Source organism: Chroicocephalus ridibundus, chromosome 1 (genome assembly GCF_963924245.1).
Source record: "Chroicocephalus ridibundus chromosome 1, bChrRid1.1, whole genome shotgun sequence".
Taxonomy (NCBI): Eukaryota; Metazoa; Chordata; class Aves; order Charadriiformes; family Laridae; genus Chroicocephalus; species Chroicocephalus ridibundus.
This window is the reverse complement of record NC_086284.1, coordinates 169,435,557-169,452,180: the sequence shown is the minus strand read 5'-3', so window position 1 is coordinate 169,452,180 and position 16,624 is coordinate 169,435,557. Positions and strand designations below refer to the sequence as shown.

Below are 16,624 nucleotides of genomic sequence, written 5' to 3'. Positions count from 1 at the left end.
GAAGGTGGAGCTGCACTTGCGGGGCGCTGCCGCCATTCAGCCCTGTAGGACCCAAATTAGTTTTATATAGAAGCAGTGGAGAAGTCTTGGTACAGCACTCCCTAAAGGAGCTGCAGGGGCAGAGAAGGACCAGAGATACCCTGTGTCCTGCTGCACACCTCGACCTTGCTCCTTAAACCATGGTGAGTGTAGGCTCCATGGTGAACGTGAGCGTGGTGAACTCCCTGCACTACTAACCAGGTGGCCTTCCACAGTGTGCTTTAGCATCTGATTTAGACTATGTCCATGGTGGTGCTGCCTGGAAATATATAATATCTCCAAAGATGTATTTCATGACTGTTTTCTGGTGCAAAATGCTAAGTTCCGAGGAGTTTCATCAGCAGTCAGTGTGTTCGTAACAGTGTTGTGCTCCCACACCATTTTGTGAAGCAGTAAAGTTCAGTGGCCGTAAAATGGCGTCAGAAAATAAAAGTTAAAATGCACTCTGTGACTTTTTGCTGAAACAGAAAATTAGCCTGATTTGTTTAGAGCAAAGTAATTCTATTTGACTGCTTGGGCCTAGGCAAATGTTTTGAAAAGTTATTTTAAATATTATCCACAGCTTGAACGTATGCAATCAGGAAGTAATGTATTACCAATGAAACAACGCATAAAATTCCTCATAGGAATACTTGCTGAATTTTGTTTTACTGTTCTCATTTTGGCTTGGTGTGCTGAAAGAAACACCGCAAATTCTGCTTAAAACTGTGCTATACAAATGCATATTTGCAACTAATTTTGGAAATGTAATGAGAGATTTGAAAACATTTGTTTCTTATTTTAATTTCCACTCTGAAATCTAAATTCAATTTAAATCATTAAAACTGAGTAGAATGCTTATGCGTGATCAATGATTTAAATTATCATTTCGTTTGCTAATTTTTTATTATCCTGTTTTCGTAGTGTTTGGCCAGATTAGGGGCTGTGGGATGAAGCCCTACTTCCATGCAGTAGGTGAAGGACTCTTAAATCAGTCTCTGGAGTTATTTAACGGTTACCAATTACTCCTGCATTGTAAACAATCAAAGTGCTTGTATCTGCAGGCAGTAGATAACCTGAAAATCAAATATATCAGCTCTGCCCAGATCCTTGAAGAGATTGTCCTGTCAACTAAAGCAAGAATAAAAGATGTGATTGTAAATAACATCTGTGGGACAAGCGGGTTAGTAGCATTCATTTAAAAAATAAATAAAGAGCCACCTGTAGCAGGCAGTCGACATTAATTGAACATCTAGCAGAAAGCAAAGCCTTAAGGAACTTGCAAGCGTGCATAGGGTCAATTGGCTTTGTTCCCTGATCGTTTATAGTTATGGTTTGCCATCTTCTGATGCGAGGGTTTCCTTTATCCGTTCCTTGCAAGGCGGTGTAGGGTATAACACCGATCTTTTCGGAGGTTTTAGAAACCTCTGCAGTTTGGCTCCTTTGACTAATGGAGCGACGGCTAGCGCTACATTTTTTTCCTTATGTAGGGGTTGTGTTTATGGCTAAATGCATGCCATAGGGATTTTACTTGAATACGAGAACAAATTTAATTAATTAATTAATTCAATTGAATAGTGTTTCTTACCTGTTATTAACAGCTATTTTTTCTAGTTTTGTTTCTCATCACCAATGATAATAAGAGAAAAGAAGCTAATCATTACCTGTATTTTTTGATGATTGAAGTATCTCCATATCCGTCTAATGAGTAGACAAGAAAACGAAGATTTATAGATAACATTATTTAAAATGCCATCAGTACTAGAAATAATATCAATTTTAGTGACCCTCAGACTTTCTTAATCCTGCAGCACTGAAGTTGTTAGAGCTCTGGCCATTCAACAAAAGTGCTGGAGTACAAAAAGAGATTCCAAACCAGTAATATTGTGACATATTTTCATTGAGAATCCTAGGCTGACCCTGCTATATATGGATGGTTGTGGTCATAGTTTAAGCACGTGCTAAGCTTTTTTCATTTATTTCAATGGAGTGAGAGGATGGTGATAACAATTTCTTTATAGTCATTTTTGATGGAAATATTTGGTAAATAAACTAAACGGAGGGGAAAGAGCAAATCTGTTAGCTGCTGTTTGCTTGTATCGACTCTTTTCCTTTTTCTCTTAAAGATAGCTATTTAGTCCGTTAGTGGATTTCTTTCCCCTTCCAGGCTGGCTTCCTGTAGGTTTCACTGTGGAGTAGCAGGTGTACAATTCCAAAGTGTCTTTACAAGTGGCTCAGCAGGGCTTCCTGTGCCGTACATTCACTGGAGACAGCTCATCTGTTTAATCCTTATGTTTTAGTCAACCTTTCTTATTATGCGGACAGGGCTCCCGTGCTCAGCTGGATTTTGACTCTCAGAATGAATTGATGGAGCTCTTTGATCTTTGCTGTGTATTGCATCTGTTTCATCTTTCATCTTAATGCATGATCTTCCTAACTCCTAGCTAGCGCCTTATTTTATTTATTTTAATTTTTTTCGCTTGAATCCATCCATTTTACTTTGTTCTTTTTGGCATGCCTTTTTATGTGCAAGGAACTTGATTGCGCAACTTTAACATAATGATAATTAAGTTGGTACGGGCATTTAAAAACACAGGCAAAGACCCAGAGACCCGTGTTCGTTTAGGGTTGGCACTTTGTGCTTTAGAGCCTTGATCGGAATCCTTAAACGGGATTCATGTGATTATTTACAAACTTGCAGATTACCACACCTGATATCTGTGATAAATAGGGGAAATGCCAAAGAATCATAGGACATAGCAGTATATATGTTTGGAGTAGCCTGCTACGAGGTATCGACACCTGAACTAGAGCAGAGTTGAGCAGTGCTTTGCAGGACTAGTATAAAGCAGTACTTTCTTGAGGTTTAGCATCTCAGCAGCCCAATACGTGAGCATATATTTAAGCTCATCCCATCTAAATTCCTGTTCAAAATTCAGCGGCCCTTCAGGTACTATTAGGCAGTGATACTCCTCCTTACCTGTGGGTTTATTCTGCTGCAGGCAGTTATGATTCGAAGTTCCATGTTCTAGCTCAGTTTAATGGTGAGCTACAGTTAGGTTTTGGGTTTGGGGTTTTTTTCCCCCCTGAATTTAAATGTGACAACCAGCAAGGGATTACTGTTTTTCAAATGAAACCAGCAAAGGAACAATGTTGATTATACTTTTTAGTTGAAACTAGCACTATCAACAGAGCATTTTATAGTGGTATATTTGATTCCTGCATTTATACCATAGAGTTTAAACCCCCTTCTCAAAAAGATTTAAAACGGCGTTAGGTTTCAAGTGAGAGTAGCAATTTAATTTTCCTAGTGATCATTAATGCTAGAGTGGCAAGAACATTTTCAAGTGAGCAAAGAGCTTTTGGTCTGCAGCAGCTAAAATCTTAAAGAGTCTTTGCTCATAAGAGTTTTGATATATTTCAGTGCAGTCCAGCATCTCACATACATGGCATACTCAGAGCTATTTCCTGTTTTGCTCCATATACTGGTCATATTTTTCTTAGAAATCATTTGGAAGTTTTTTTGTGGTTGGTTTTTTTTTTTTTTTTCTTGTTCTTTCTCAGGAGAGGGCCCCGTATGCAGAACTTCCACCTCCCTGTTTGGCGCGGTGTAGCCTGGGGCAGTTGGTTGTTACACGATGGGGAACCCTCCATTTACACCTGGAGAGGGATCCTTCAGTAGTGCGTCTTTGGTCAACTACATATGACGTAACAGTCATATTACATGGGAGTCTTTTAACATCTTCGGGCAAATACCACCTTTCTAAAGTGAAAAACAGCATAAAACACTCATTTTTTTGTGATCGGCAACATTTTTCCTTTTGAACTTACTGGGCTTTATTTAAAAGGAATGCAGCACCACGCAGAATAGACTTGAACATCTGGAAGATTTGAGTATCCGTGTCCTTTCGGCAGCTTTGAAAGCTTCAGTGACATGTATCACAGTCATGTATTTCTTATTGCAAGACTTTGCAACATTTGCATTTTTTAAATTGGCCTCACAAAATGACTTTTGAAGGGCTTAATTTCACTGCGGCATAGGTAGGTACCACTGGTTCTAACAATATTTGCTGTAACGGAAGTGTAAAAGGACCTCAGTCTGACATGATGCAGTTACATCTGCTGCAAAAAAAGGTAATTTGATAATTTTTGCATGGTATGGTATAATAAATATCTCCGCCCCCCCAACAAACAAACAAACCAACCCCAAAACCCAGAACTATGCTTCTCTTACTGTTAGATCTTCTTTTAGGTACTGCTCGACGTAAGACTCTATAAGAGCTTGCTGTCCTCCAATACTGAAAATAATAGATAACAGACATTGATTTAAAGTCCAGTTTTAGAGTATGTAAGAAAGAAAATGGGAATTTGAAAAAATTATTACTGACTTGGCCTCCTTGTTCTCGCGCTCTCTTTTTTTTATCTTTTTTTTTTTTTTTAATTTGCCTTTGGAGCTATTGCTTTTTAACTGCTCTGAAATTAATCAGGTGTAAAGTATTATCTGTCAGGAAATTAACTAATTGTATTGAAAGAAGCTCATTAAGTCAATTTAGAAAATTATTAAAATCCTGAATGCCTGTGTTGGGCAGTTTCACAATTTGAGACCTACCTTTGGAGAATCCGGACTCAAAATGTAACTACATTAGCTCTTTTTATTTAAAAATGAGTTATAAACAGACGATTTTAGTGTTTTGGGTTGTTGGATTTTTTTTTTTTTAATTTCCTATTAGTTGGGTGTTTTAGCTTATGTCTCTTTGACTGGATCACTGCAGATACAACCTTTCTAATGGGTCATGTACCAGTTTGTTTCTGCCACATTATTAGTGTTTTACATGCTTCAATTTTATTCAGACAAAATGCATCCTTTTAGGAGGCTACTTCAGCTGTGAGTGCATTTTTTTATTTTGGGGAAAAAATATAAAATGGCCCATTAAAAGTAAGTACCATATAATCTAAAGAGATTGTGTTGCTGTAACACGGCAGTATGTTTTTCCCAACGTATTTTTGTGTTCTTGTCTCCAGAATAAGCATTTGTTTAATTCAGTTGTTATTCATTCTCTGTGTGTGTGTGTGTCTGTCTGTCTGCTGTCCCAGAACTGGGATGTAAGTTTATGTTTGCATCGGAGAAGCGTTCAGGCTTTAAAAAAAGGCTTTTTAACCGTGAAATTGGGAATGAATTTCTGCACATGAGTTTCTTGTAAAATGGTGCAAACCCTGCCTTTAGGAAGAGCTATCGCCAGCTCCTGGAGCCATGGTGCTCAGGTGTCTCACTTGACTTAGTGAGGGGATCTCTGAGAAGGTGCTTTATATAGGAAAAATATCTTTCCATTAAGACAATGCAAGTTTTTTATTGTCTCATCTTTACAGAACGATACAAACAAAATGCTCTAATCCAGAGTTGTAGTCTGAATGTGAATGAATGTCTTGCATTTTCTTTTTTGAATTAATATATAATATTTTTTTTGTTGATTTCAGCTCAGGCTTGGTTTCATATTCACACGAGACTTCCTGTTTTATAGTTACATTGTCCGTTATTTAACTGTGCACTCTTGGTACTGATTTTTGTCGTTCTGCGGCATAGGAGAACTGTGTTGAAATCTTGTCTACTGTGTTGCATTAAGACATCCTGACATTTCATGTACTAAATAGACTTCCATGCCATGGGTGGGCAGAAGTTGGGAGCATATACCAGGAAAAAATTGCTCTGTGCTTGCTTTTAAATTTTTTTCCTGGACGCCTGCTACTGGACAAAGGCAGGATGCTGGTACCTGAGCCGGTGCAGATATTCTTACTGATGAGTTTAAAAAGAGGTATGTCTGGCTACCAGCACAGGTAACAGAATAACAGAACGTTGGTGCAAGAAAAAAGGAGGGGCAAGGCAAAAAAAAAATCACAGTTTTCAGGCTGGCCTGGAGCTGGTCACAGCAGAATAGAACAAAAGTCCTTTAGTTCATGCGTACTGACAATATTGTAGCAGGATAAAACTGGCACTGTTTATCATGATGCAGGTGGAGAAATGATCTTTTTCCCCTTTTTTTCTTTCTTGTTCAGTTCCTAGCACGTAAGCAAGATTGCTTTCCTTGCAATGCATTAATAGTTCACCTCTGTTCATTCTGTGCTAAGGGTTGACGCAACATGTGGCCTCTTCACATCTGCCTTGTGGCGCTTCCCCCTCGAGAAGCTACGTGTGACCTTTGCAGACGTTGTTCTGCGCTGGGAAACTTTATGGCTTCATTCTTTTCAGTGGAATGTGCATGCAGTTTATGATGCAGGCTAACTCTTGATTTGTACTGCTAAAAATAAAATAAATCATAAAAAAAAAAATAAATCCGTGACTATTTTTGACGCACATGATGTGCCAAAATGAGAAACTATACCATAAGCTCTCTGTCTGTAGCTACATATGCTCTTTCTTGGAGCGATGCGGGGAATCAGTGAGGGAGAGGGTCAGTGTGTCACCGAGCCTCCGAAGCTCCTGATTTCAGGAAGCGGTTCACCGCAGAGGGACGTTGCATCTCAGACCCGGGTTCTGCCACGTGTGTTCCCCTAAACCTGCACCATCCTGCGTTGGCTTCGTGCCCTTGTGTTGCTTCTTTCGTTCTCCTAGTTTGTGTGTTGTAGCACAGTCAAACTTGTAGGCTCCTTATTAATTGGCAGCTGCTGAACATTAAAAGTTAATCTAAAAGCCCGCTGGATTACAATGTGAAGAGCATTCCTTTCATTATGTTGCCCATTATTTTAAATGTATAATTTACATATATTATCGTTTAATTTCACTTAATTTTTGTAATGAGGCACTGAATGGAAGATTTACAGGATTTACAAGAGTACAAATGGAAGGTTTATTAGAGAGGTGTTTTGAAGGTTAAGCTTATGAATCGGTGTACATAACTAAAACTAAATGGATTTAAGTCAACCTGGGGTTGTGAAACGCTATTGTGACTATTGTGCAACATGGTTTAGAATATTAATTTATTTTTTTGCGTTAGGTCATGGATCCTACTCTTTTCTATACTTCCTTCTGGGTTGGTTTTTTTGTTTTTTTTTAGTGGCAATTTACTGTGTTCTGAGAATGCGGCAAATATTGTGGAAATCCTGGAGTAATCTTGTCTTTACCAGAACAAACCTCTCATTTGAGCCTAGACCACCATTATTAGGGTCATAGATTGTGGTTTTTTAAACTAGATGTGATTTAGGTTAACCGTGGCCTAGCCTTTGCTGTGCCTCCCTCCCTGCTAAGGAAATTTTTCTTTTACCTGTCCCTGAGTTTACTTTTCCTTTACCACTCACTTTTCTTTTCCCCTCCTATACCAGGTTATATTGTCTAGTTGCTTCCTCGAAGGTCTTTGTGTGCTTTCATTGTGTATTCCCTTTCATACGTTTCCTTTTCTCTGAACCTCTTGTTGTATAGGTAATTTGGTAATTCTCATCATTCTGTCTCAACAGAGGGGGGGAAAAAAGCAAAAATTGGCTGCTTTTTCAAAAGGTTTGAGGAAGGTGTGGGCCAAACTACCCAGAGGAGCTGCCCTACCCTTCTGAAAGAATTACATGTGTAATTCGGATCATCTCATAACTTTTGCTATTTATGTTGCTTTTGCCTCAGCCAGTTCAGAGATTAATAGAATAATTCAGGTTGTAAGAGACCTCAGGAGGTCAACTAGTTCAACCTCCTGCCCCAAGCAGGGTTAAAACTGAATTCAGACCAGTTTTGTAGTCTTTATGACAGCTAATAGAGCAGTGCATCCAGTGGAGGAGTCATTCCACCAGTATCTAAATATGGGTGTGGGTATAATAATTCATACTCAGCAGATCCCTGTCATGCTCTCCTTCATCCTAGTGATGACAGAGAAGAGCCTAGTTGCCTTGTTTATAATATCTGGGGGTCGGTGAGATTAATTCCATGTTTTTCCACAGTGAACTCTGTCTGAAGTAATGAAAAAGTGTGAGTGAGAGAAAAACCTGATGTATTTATTGAAAATGGACAAACGTAAAGTGCTTCTGGGGTACCAAGTTCGATCCTTCTTTCATGCTACTCTTAAATAACTGTCAATCTGGACCTGTCAGACACCATCCTGTTTGCTTTCCCGTTCCACCGGCTCAGATCCGTTCTGACAGCTTAGAAACCTGGTCAGCTCTATGCTGGTGGCTGACTGGAGGTGCTGCTATGGATAGCCTTATGTATTTGATGCGTTTGGTTCGCCTTCCAGAAAAATGAATCAGTTGTTATGGCAGCCTCTCCTATTTTGTGTCCTTCCCAAGTCCCTCATTCATTTGCTATGCTCGGTTATTTCCTCTTGCCTTAAAGTTCTGTGCTAGGATCAAGACGACTTCTTCGTATTTAAAGGCTGTCTAAAGAAAGCAAGATCTGATTCGAGTACAGCAATAGAAATGAGAAGGAATAATGCACAAAGGGCTTCCTTAACTTCTGAGTAAAATCCTCGTGGCAGTAGATATTTTAATAAAGTGAATTAGTCATTTTAATTGGGCTAGGACTGAGCTTTCTTTCAGCGTGTCTGCCATTGCATTGGTGATGATGTGGCGTGGAGGTACTCGAACTAGATCTCAGCTTCTGAACAGTCTGGGTATAGGTCGCAGCGCAGAACTGGCGTAGCCTTCATCTGCTTGAGAAGCTGAGTGAATACTTCATCAGTCATCCAAAATGACTGGAGTGACGACATTACATTTGAGGATGTAACTTATTTTCCTGCACTCATCCTTTCCGACAAATATCAGAAAGCAATTAATTGTGTTTTGACCAATAACGAACACCATAACGATTCCTGTATTTGGCCTCGTAAACTTTCCAAATAGAGACAGTTACATAAAAGAAAAATTTGACTTCTGGAAGGCAAAGCAGGTTCTGGCAAGGCTGTAATTTCAAGGGAGTGAGGTGAGGGTATAATTGTTACTCCCACAAGCTGCTGTTTTCTAACTGTCGCTATTTTCTGTTTGGATTTCAAGGAAGTGTGAAAATTTTATCTGAATTGTATGTGAAAACTTTGAAAAAAAATTTACTGTTTTCAATGGATTTAATAAAAACAGGGCTAACTTCATGCTGCTAAGTCCAGAGCGTGTTCTTGTTGAAGATTGAGACAGCATAGCTGTGTGGTACCTTTAATATTAAACTAGCCTTAAATTAAGGTGAAGTAAAGATAGGATCACATTGTCAGAAAACATATGGTTTTGGAAAAGCAGTCTTTAGTCCAAGTGCCAGGGCAGCCAGTGTACCATGAATCCAAAAGTGGTCATAAAATTTTTTGCATGTCCTTAGAAATTTGTATTAATTGATTTATGTACTCTGGTCTAATTAATTAAATGGAACTGTCAGCAGGCGTTTCAAAATTTACCAAGTTGGGGGTTCTTCTTGTACCAAAATATGTTATTGGGATGGCATTTATGCTATTGTAACCTTTGTTTCTACTTTATATGAACCGCCTTCCAGTACTTTGCAGTGTATTCGCTTTGTAAAAAAAGGTCTTACAGCAGAAGTGCAAGATTGTCCAATGCTGCCGTAAATGATCGTCTAATGCTGCCGTAAATGAAAAGCTCAAAGATACTATTGTTTTCTAGAGCGATGCTGAGATTAACCATCAGCTCAAATTTTGTTAGGATGCTTTTATATTTTGGGCTAATAATGTATTTACATTTTTAACCTTCTCAAAGCGTAGGCTTCACTAGTTGGGATTTATAGACGATCAGACTAGTTGAGAGGAAGATGTATACAGAGAAGCCTTTAATGGTAGCTAACTGCTTCTGTGGGCCCAATTAAGACTATTCGACTGTGAAACACAGTCCCCTGAGTAACAGTGCCGTTGACTTGCCTGGGTTTTTTGAGGTGGGGGGAAGGAGGCCTGGAATAAGGGAATATCCAGTGCAGCTGTGAAGAAAAAAAAAAAAAATAATACTTTAAGAGTTCTCTTAGAGAAACAAAAAAAAACCCCAGCAACCCTCGAACTTTTGGTACGCACTATTAATAAAGGTTGAGGTCAGCTTTACGTATGCACCACATTCTAGATGTGACGCCGTAGTTGCTGTGCCTGAGATCTGGACGTGTTGTTGGTCCAAAATCAATCTTGTCGCTCCTCAGAAGGCAATGAGAGATAATAAGTACTATTCACCTGATTGCCTTCCTGTTCTGAGACAGCTGGTGACGCTTGTCTTCCTGATAACCAGGAGTTTCAGATCTAAGGCAGGGATAAAGAAAAGCTGGGAGCTTGCTGAATCTAAATTTGACAGTCGATGGCTGTGTAGAGGGTCAGGAGGGATAGAATCTGTGACACGTATAAGAAAGGAACAAAATTTATCTGCTCTGGTTGCAATGATTAGATGTCTCTTTGTCTGGCTTTCTTACAGTGGATGATTGATTGTACCCGCCAGCTGGCTAATATCATAATTAACAAAGTTGCTACCATGTCTGAGAAGTTTAATCGAAAAAATTGCCGGCAGTATGATGCCATTGTCACAGAGATCACAGGCGCTGCAGTGTCGACTTTTGTACTGGTGGAGCCGCAGGACTATGAAGATGTGCTGAGAAGTCGTTCGCTGGGATAACTAAAGGTATGTTTCTTTCCCCGTACATTTCTCCCCGTTTGTTCTTTTGAAAAATGAAGTAGATGGTCCTTTGATGGTGTCTTTCATTTCAGGGTGCCACGCGAAGCTATTCTGTTGCATTTTAAAGCAGTTGCAATAGCAATCTAGAATATGTTTTATCAATGCATCAAAAGGTGAATAATCAAAACTGTAGTTCAGTGCTACTCACCCTTTCTAAGTGGTCTTCGCTGTCTTGCCGGATGCTTTTTGCAAAAAATACAGATGCGGTTGTTTTTGTAGCTAATTTTCTCAGTTGGAGAAACTACAGATGCTGTTGAAGTGCATATTCTAGGAACTTGTAGTTCAGTTCGGGTTTATGTTTTGTAATATCTCTTTTCATCCATTACTTCAAGTTAGAATGTAATTTAAAAAGCGAAAAAAATCGGGGAAAACCCTGTATACTCGTGGTTGTAATTCGGCGTTAAAATATCTTGCTAAAATACTCGCTTTTGTATATGCACATTTGTGTGTGTGTGTGTGTGAGATGAGAGCAGCATCGGTGCTGTTAGCTGGAGAGCCACTTTGCAGCACCTTTATAAAATATTGCCTGAGAATCCCTCTCATTCCTTTTGTACGTTTACCTAGTTTTCCAAGTTAAAAATGATTCCGCTGAGCTCTTCTTCTCTGCAATTGTATTTTTACGCGCGCGCGCGTGTGTGTGTGTGTGCGCGCTCTGCGTGGTAGTGCAGTTATGCTCTGGAGTATGTGTTGAAAATGCCAGCCTGACATATTGCTAATGAGTGTGCATATTGACAGTGACGGGGGCGTGTGTCTGTCTGTGTGCCATATATTAAAACAAAAAGAGGAGAGAGACGGAGACAGAGAGAGACAGAGAGACAGAGAAGGAAATATTGGGATGGGAAAGAACAGTTTATTTACATTACGGTATGTCAAAATGTTATTATGGCTAAAAAATCCATTTTAAATAGAAATGAGATGGCATATGACAGTTCCTTCTCTTTCTCACAGGAGCTAATATGGCCATGGTAGGAGAATAAGGGAGAGTCATTTATTTTGGTGGTACTAGTATTTTTTTGCCCATGTAGTTTTGACTTTTTGGTACCAGTTTCTAAAATTTGGGAAATGAATTGTTTGCATTGTGTTTCATTTCTGTAATGAGCTCTCCCTGAGTTTTCTGTTGCTTTTCTTCTCTGTATCTTTACAGGTAAAATAGTTCTGAGCATTCAGATGAAATTGTTACAGTAGGCTTTTGAAGGATTGTATTGCTGTATAGCTAAAGTAGCTGATGTTTATTTAAGAACAGCATATTTTGGGGATGCACTGTTTTCTGTTTTACAATTTTTTGTTTAGAGTTAAATAATTTTCCAGTTTTGAGCTGATATTATTGCAATGGTAATTTAGAACTAATCCTGATTTGAAATTTTCAGTGATATTTGGCGGTTCTCAGTCAATTTGATCACAGATAAATTATTTTTAATTAGTAGACCAAATTGGAAGTACCAACTAAAACATATCTATTTTTTTCTTTATTTCTTTACTTGTTAATGGGCTATGCCTCATAAGAGACTTCCGATTTGTGGGAAAATATTTTTTTCCGGGCCAGAAAAATATTCCTATCATCATGATTATTCCTACGGTCACCAAGAGATGCTAGATTTTAACTTATCCTTGTAAATTACTGCCTTTCAGGAACTGCTAAGCAAAATTAAAAATCTATATTTTCTTTTGAATAGAAAATGCTGTGAACAGTGGCAGAATAGATTAGTATTGTGATTGCAGACAATAGGGAAGATTAAGTTACCAAAACAGTATATTGTTGTTCTAAACTAAACCCTGTAATATTTTGTGTAATTGAGACTTTGTGCATTGTTAGAACTCGGTTGGAGTATCAAACGGTTGTGAGGATTAGAGCAGACAACTAAAGCAATGTCACAGTAGATGTGGCTGGTTTTTAACAGGATTATCTTCAGAGATGTGTAGAAATGAGCTCTTGTAATAGTTTCAGAGGAATTAATAATTTTAGTAAAATGTTAATGGCAAATGTGCTAATGTAAAGAGAAGATTAGCGATGCATTCTTTTGCATGGAAATAAGAATATAATAAATGTCCTGCAGGTGACTGAAGCTACTGCAATTTTATTGGAGATTAAAGTTTGATTGACCTTTGCTGAGGTGATTAACCCTTCTGAAATTAAAAGCCAGTGGTAAATTATTCTGTCCAATTTAAATGCAAACACAGAACAGTATGCTGTGTCATTCAAGTGTAAGAGAAAAACATGTTTTAATTTTCCTTTTGCACTCAGTGAGATGTGATTGCAGACGGCGCGCGATTGGGCTGCAGTGGAACTGGCCAGTGGCAACCTGCCTTCGCTCTGCTCGTCACCGCCGGAGCAGCCCCGCCACGGGGACGCCGAATTTGAGAGCAGCCGCCTGCAACAAACCTTCAGATGCAGGAATGTCGGCAGGGATGCGTGGAAGCACGTCAGCGAGGTAAGCAGTGGGAATCACTGTAGATACGTTTAGATATGTTTTACTGGGTAGTGTAGACCTTGAGCCGGCAGCGTACCAGAGGTGAGGATCCTGTCGAGCCTCGCAAGGCAGCTCGCCGGAGCTGGGCTGCTTACCTGTGGGAGCCATCGCACAATTAGAAGTAAAGCTGAGTGTGTGTTGTTCTTTGTCTCGTTTTTTTTCCTTCTCCCTAACCCTTAAAAGTCAGGTTTACACACTTGCAGAACGGCACTTTTTGGCTGTCAGAGAACTTCCTCAAGAGCGGGCTGAGCGCAGGTGTGTGAGTCATTGCGCTGCTCAAACACTGTGATTCCAGTCCTTCCTACTAAATGCGCACGAGTGGTTTCTCAGGCTGGAGACAGCGTGTCATGCTGGACGGGTAGGATCAGGGCACGATCTTAGCGGTTGACTAAAACCCATGGGATTACTTGCATATGTAAAGTCATGCAGGTGGTCATCGGAGTCGCTGTGCCTAGGCTACTGAACAGCCTTTGAAAAACTAGAAGGTTTATTTCCAATATATTTTTATAATTCTGTTTCACATTGCAGTTGGTATCTGTGTGTGCAAACTTTATTAATTAATATTAAATTGGAAAGACCTCAACGATTCGCTTGCTGCATTCTTTATGAATCTTTCATTAAAAGTTGAGCACGTAGAAATTCCTCCCAGAGTATCTGCCTTGCTCTTTATTTTTTTTAACAGACAAGTGAATGTCAGGGAAGTGGTTTGTTTTGTAATGAATTACACTTAATTTTCCCAGAGTAAGAGATCAGTGTGCTGTTATAAAACAGAGTACTGTCTACAAGCAATTCTGGAGGACTATAGTGACTCTCTGAGGGCTTAACTTTGCACAGACTAGAACTGTTACAACTGGATCCATTTTAAATTCACATCTTTTTGTTGCTTTTGGTAAGAAATGATGTATTTATTAAAAGCGTTGCACCAAATTAGAAGCAGTTTAGTTACTTGAGGTTGGTTCACTTTGCATAAACAAGCCCTTAAAGCATCACTGTCCCTTTCCTTCGCTTGCGGGTTCGGCGAGGGAGGCAAGTAGATCAGGGCTCTTCATGGTCCTTGGCACACAGTGTACCGGGTCAAACTACCACCTTTTTTTTTCTTGGTTGTTTTTTTTTTTTCCCCCCACTTCCTCTCCCTGAGTCCGCCTCTCTCTGTACATCTGAGAAGAGATAAAATGTCTCTTTGAAGGCTTTTTCTTGCATGCCAGCAGCAGTAGCGCTGGGATTTGGGCTGAAGGGCAGAAGGGCTGCTGCAACTCTTGGGCCTTGAGTGGACTTTCTGCCACTTTCCTATTCTTTCATGCAGCTGCAAAGCATTAAAATGATAATGAATGTGCTATCTGCATTCCATATTCAGCTTTCCTCCTCACCTTTCATCAAGGAAGGCTTCATATTGCATCTGTCAAGGTAGGGAGGTCCAAGGAATTGCAGTTCAGAAATTAAGGACCCTGAGGTAGCGGCTCACTTCTGTCTCGTCTTTTCATTTACACTTTAAACAGCCTTCAGAGAGATGGGCTGCTGCTTCTGGGACCCGGTGAAGAAAGTGAGGAATAGATAAAAGCTAAACTTGTGGTGGAGTGACCTAAATGGAACAGCTGGCAAAAGTATAGAGGGGATCCTCCAGGGTACTGAGTTATACCTTCAGGCTTGGATTAGGAGGATGTTTAACAAAGAGATCCATTTGCCAAAAGGATCTCTGCCTGATTTCTAATTATGGAACTAGCACTTCCCTCAACATTTGTAAATTATTGAGCTTTTTTTCCTCTTGTAAGGTGTAGAGTACTAATTGTTGGCTTTGGGCTCTTGCTTCCGCTTTCTCAAACTAAAATGTTTGCATGTTCTTGATTTAACCCTATGAATACCAGGGACGTGAAACATTTCCCTTTTTTTTATGTTATGAACAATGAGATGCCTGTTCTGTAGACAAAATAAATATGAACTTTAAATATTGATTGTTTTGCTTATAATGCTGGAATGATGAAACTTTTCTTTAAATTGAGGAAAACCACATTTATAGGATCTTTTTAGTCATATGTACCCATTGTATTTTAGTTAACAACAGTAGATATATAGCACCCAACTTATTTTTTTAGAATTTTAGTAGCTAGATGTTTCCATCTCTTTGCATATTTTACATCAGAGCAATGCAGGAGAGGAGAAGGAGGGGGGCTGCATATGTGAGAAATTCCTATTGTAACAGCCAGCTTCTATATGACATTTTCTTTTTTGAGCTATCCATTATGCAGTTGTCTGTTACCAGCTACCACTGCCATACATTTATTAAACCTCAACACCAAATAAAAATTCCAAATTGCAAGAAATAATGACACTATAACACCGTATAAAGTTTTCAAATGGGTGTCACGGCAGGACAAGTCATGATGACGCAATAATGTGCGCTATGTCTGCATTCAGTGAAGAGATGCCCAGATGAAGTGAAGAGGTGCACAAATGTGTGTCTTTATATTTACTGGTGTAGTCAGGCAGAAGAGACAGGGCAGCATAGTAAAATATTTCTGGAAAGTCTGTTGGAATACTTGCTATATCTGACTACTTTAGGGAAAAAGTACTAATGTGGAGGGTGGCGGGGGGAGGAGGCTAGGATGTTGTCACTGTACTCGCTTCGTACGGAGTGTATCATCTAAAATAAACACTGTTAGTCGTTACACCTTCGGTTTTGCTCTTCCGAAAAAGCATTTACTGCGTGGGGCAAGTTCTTTAAGAGACAGGTCACATAAGATTGTTTTGATGATATTCACTGTATGTCAGTGTTAATAAGCCATGTGAGAGATCGGACAGCTGCTTAGCATGTGGTATGACACATAGGTGAGCGTTTCTCTCCTGCAACAGAAAAATGGAAAAAAGGTGCATTTATGATGTTGTTTCCTATTGCCCCCAGCAAGGATGGCATAGGGAACTGCATATACTTTTAAGTTGGCCTGATAATTGGTTAGAGATGGTTTTGTCCAGCATTCTAGCGTTTCACTGCATCGGTAGTAGTCACTGTGATTGTTTGACTGGAAAATACTTCAAAATTGTATTTCTTTCACAAGCTTTATTTGTCTTCTGAACTCTGTCAGTATTCTCTCAATATTCTACTCTGCCAATAGCTAAATGAAAATTGGAGATTTGATACCCTTTTAACTACAGCATATGTTAAGAATATTTCATATATTTTTTCATAATAGAACAAATCACACTTTTCTATGCAGAGAGAAACTTTCGGAATAGTGGTGCATGCACTTGCATGCACATGATTGCAAAACACACTGCAATTTTAATAGCTATATAGGGTTAGACCTTAAAGTTGTGAAGAATTTTTTTTTCTTTACACTGAAGTTTTTAGCAAAACCTACATATTTCATGTTGCAAATCTACATGCGATGAAAATGTATTGTATATCCCTCCACAAAAGTTGCCCTGAAATAAGGGCACAAGATACATGCTGACTAGTCTGAGTAAATGTATTATACTAGTTTGGAAGTAAAATTATTTTGTGTTATTTATTTGTTTTGGAAAGAATAAATGAG

The 16,624-nt window shown here is 39.1% G+C and overlaps 1 long non-coding RNA gene across 1 annotated transcript in view; it reads left to right on the top strand.

Moving 5' to 3' along the window:
* The window catches only part of LOC134510633 (uncharacterized), a 52,164-nt gene that overhangs the window by 18,443 nt on the left and 17,097 nt on the right, over nt 1-16,624 (top strand). Inside the window, exons 2-3 of the long non-coding RNA XR_010069680.1 lie at nt 10,372-10,575; nt 12,872-13,058. This is a non-coding gene — a long non-coding RNA (uncharacterized LOC134510633). The remainder of the gene's footprint in view (nt 1-10,371; nt 10,576-12,871; nt 13,059-16,624) is intronic.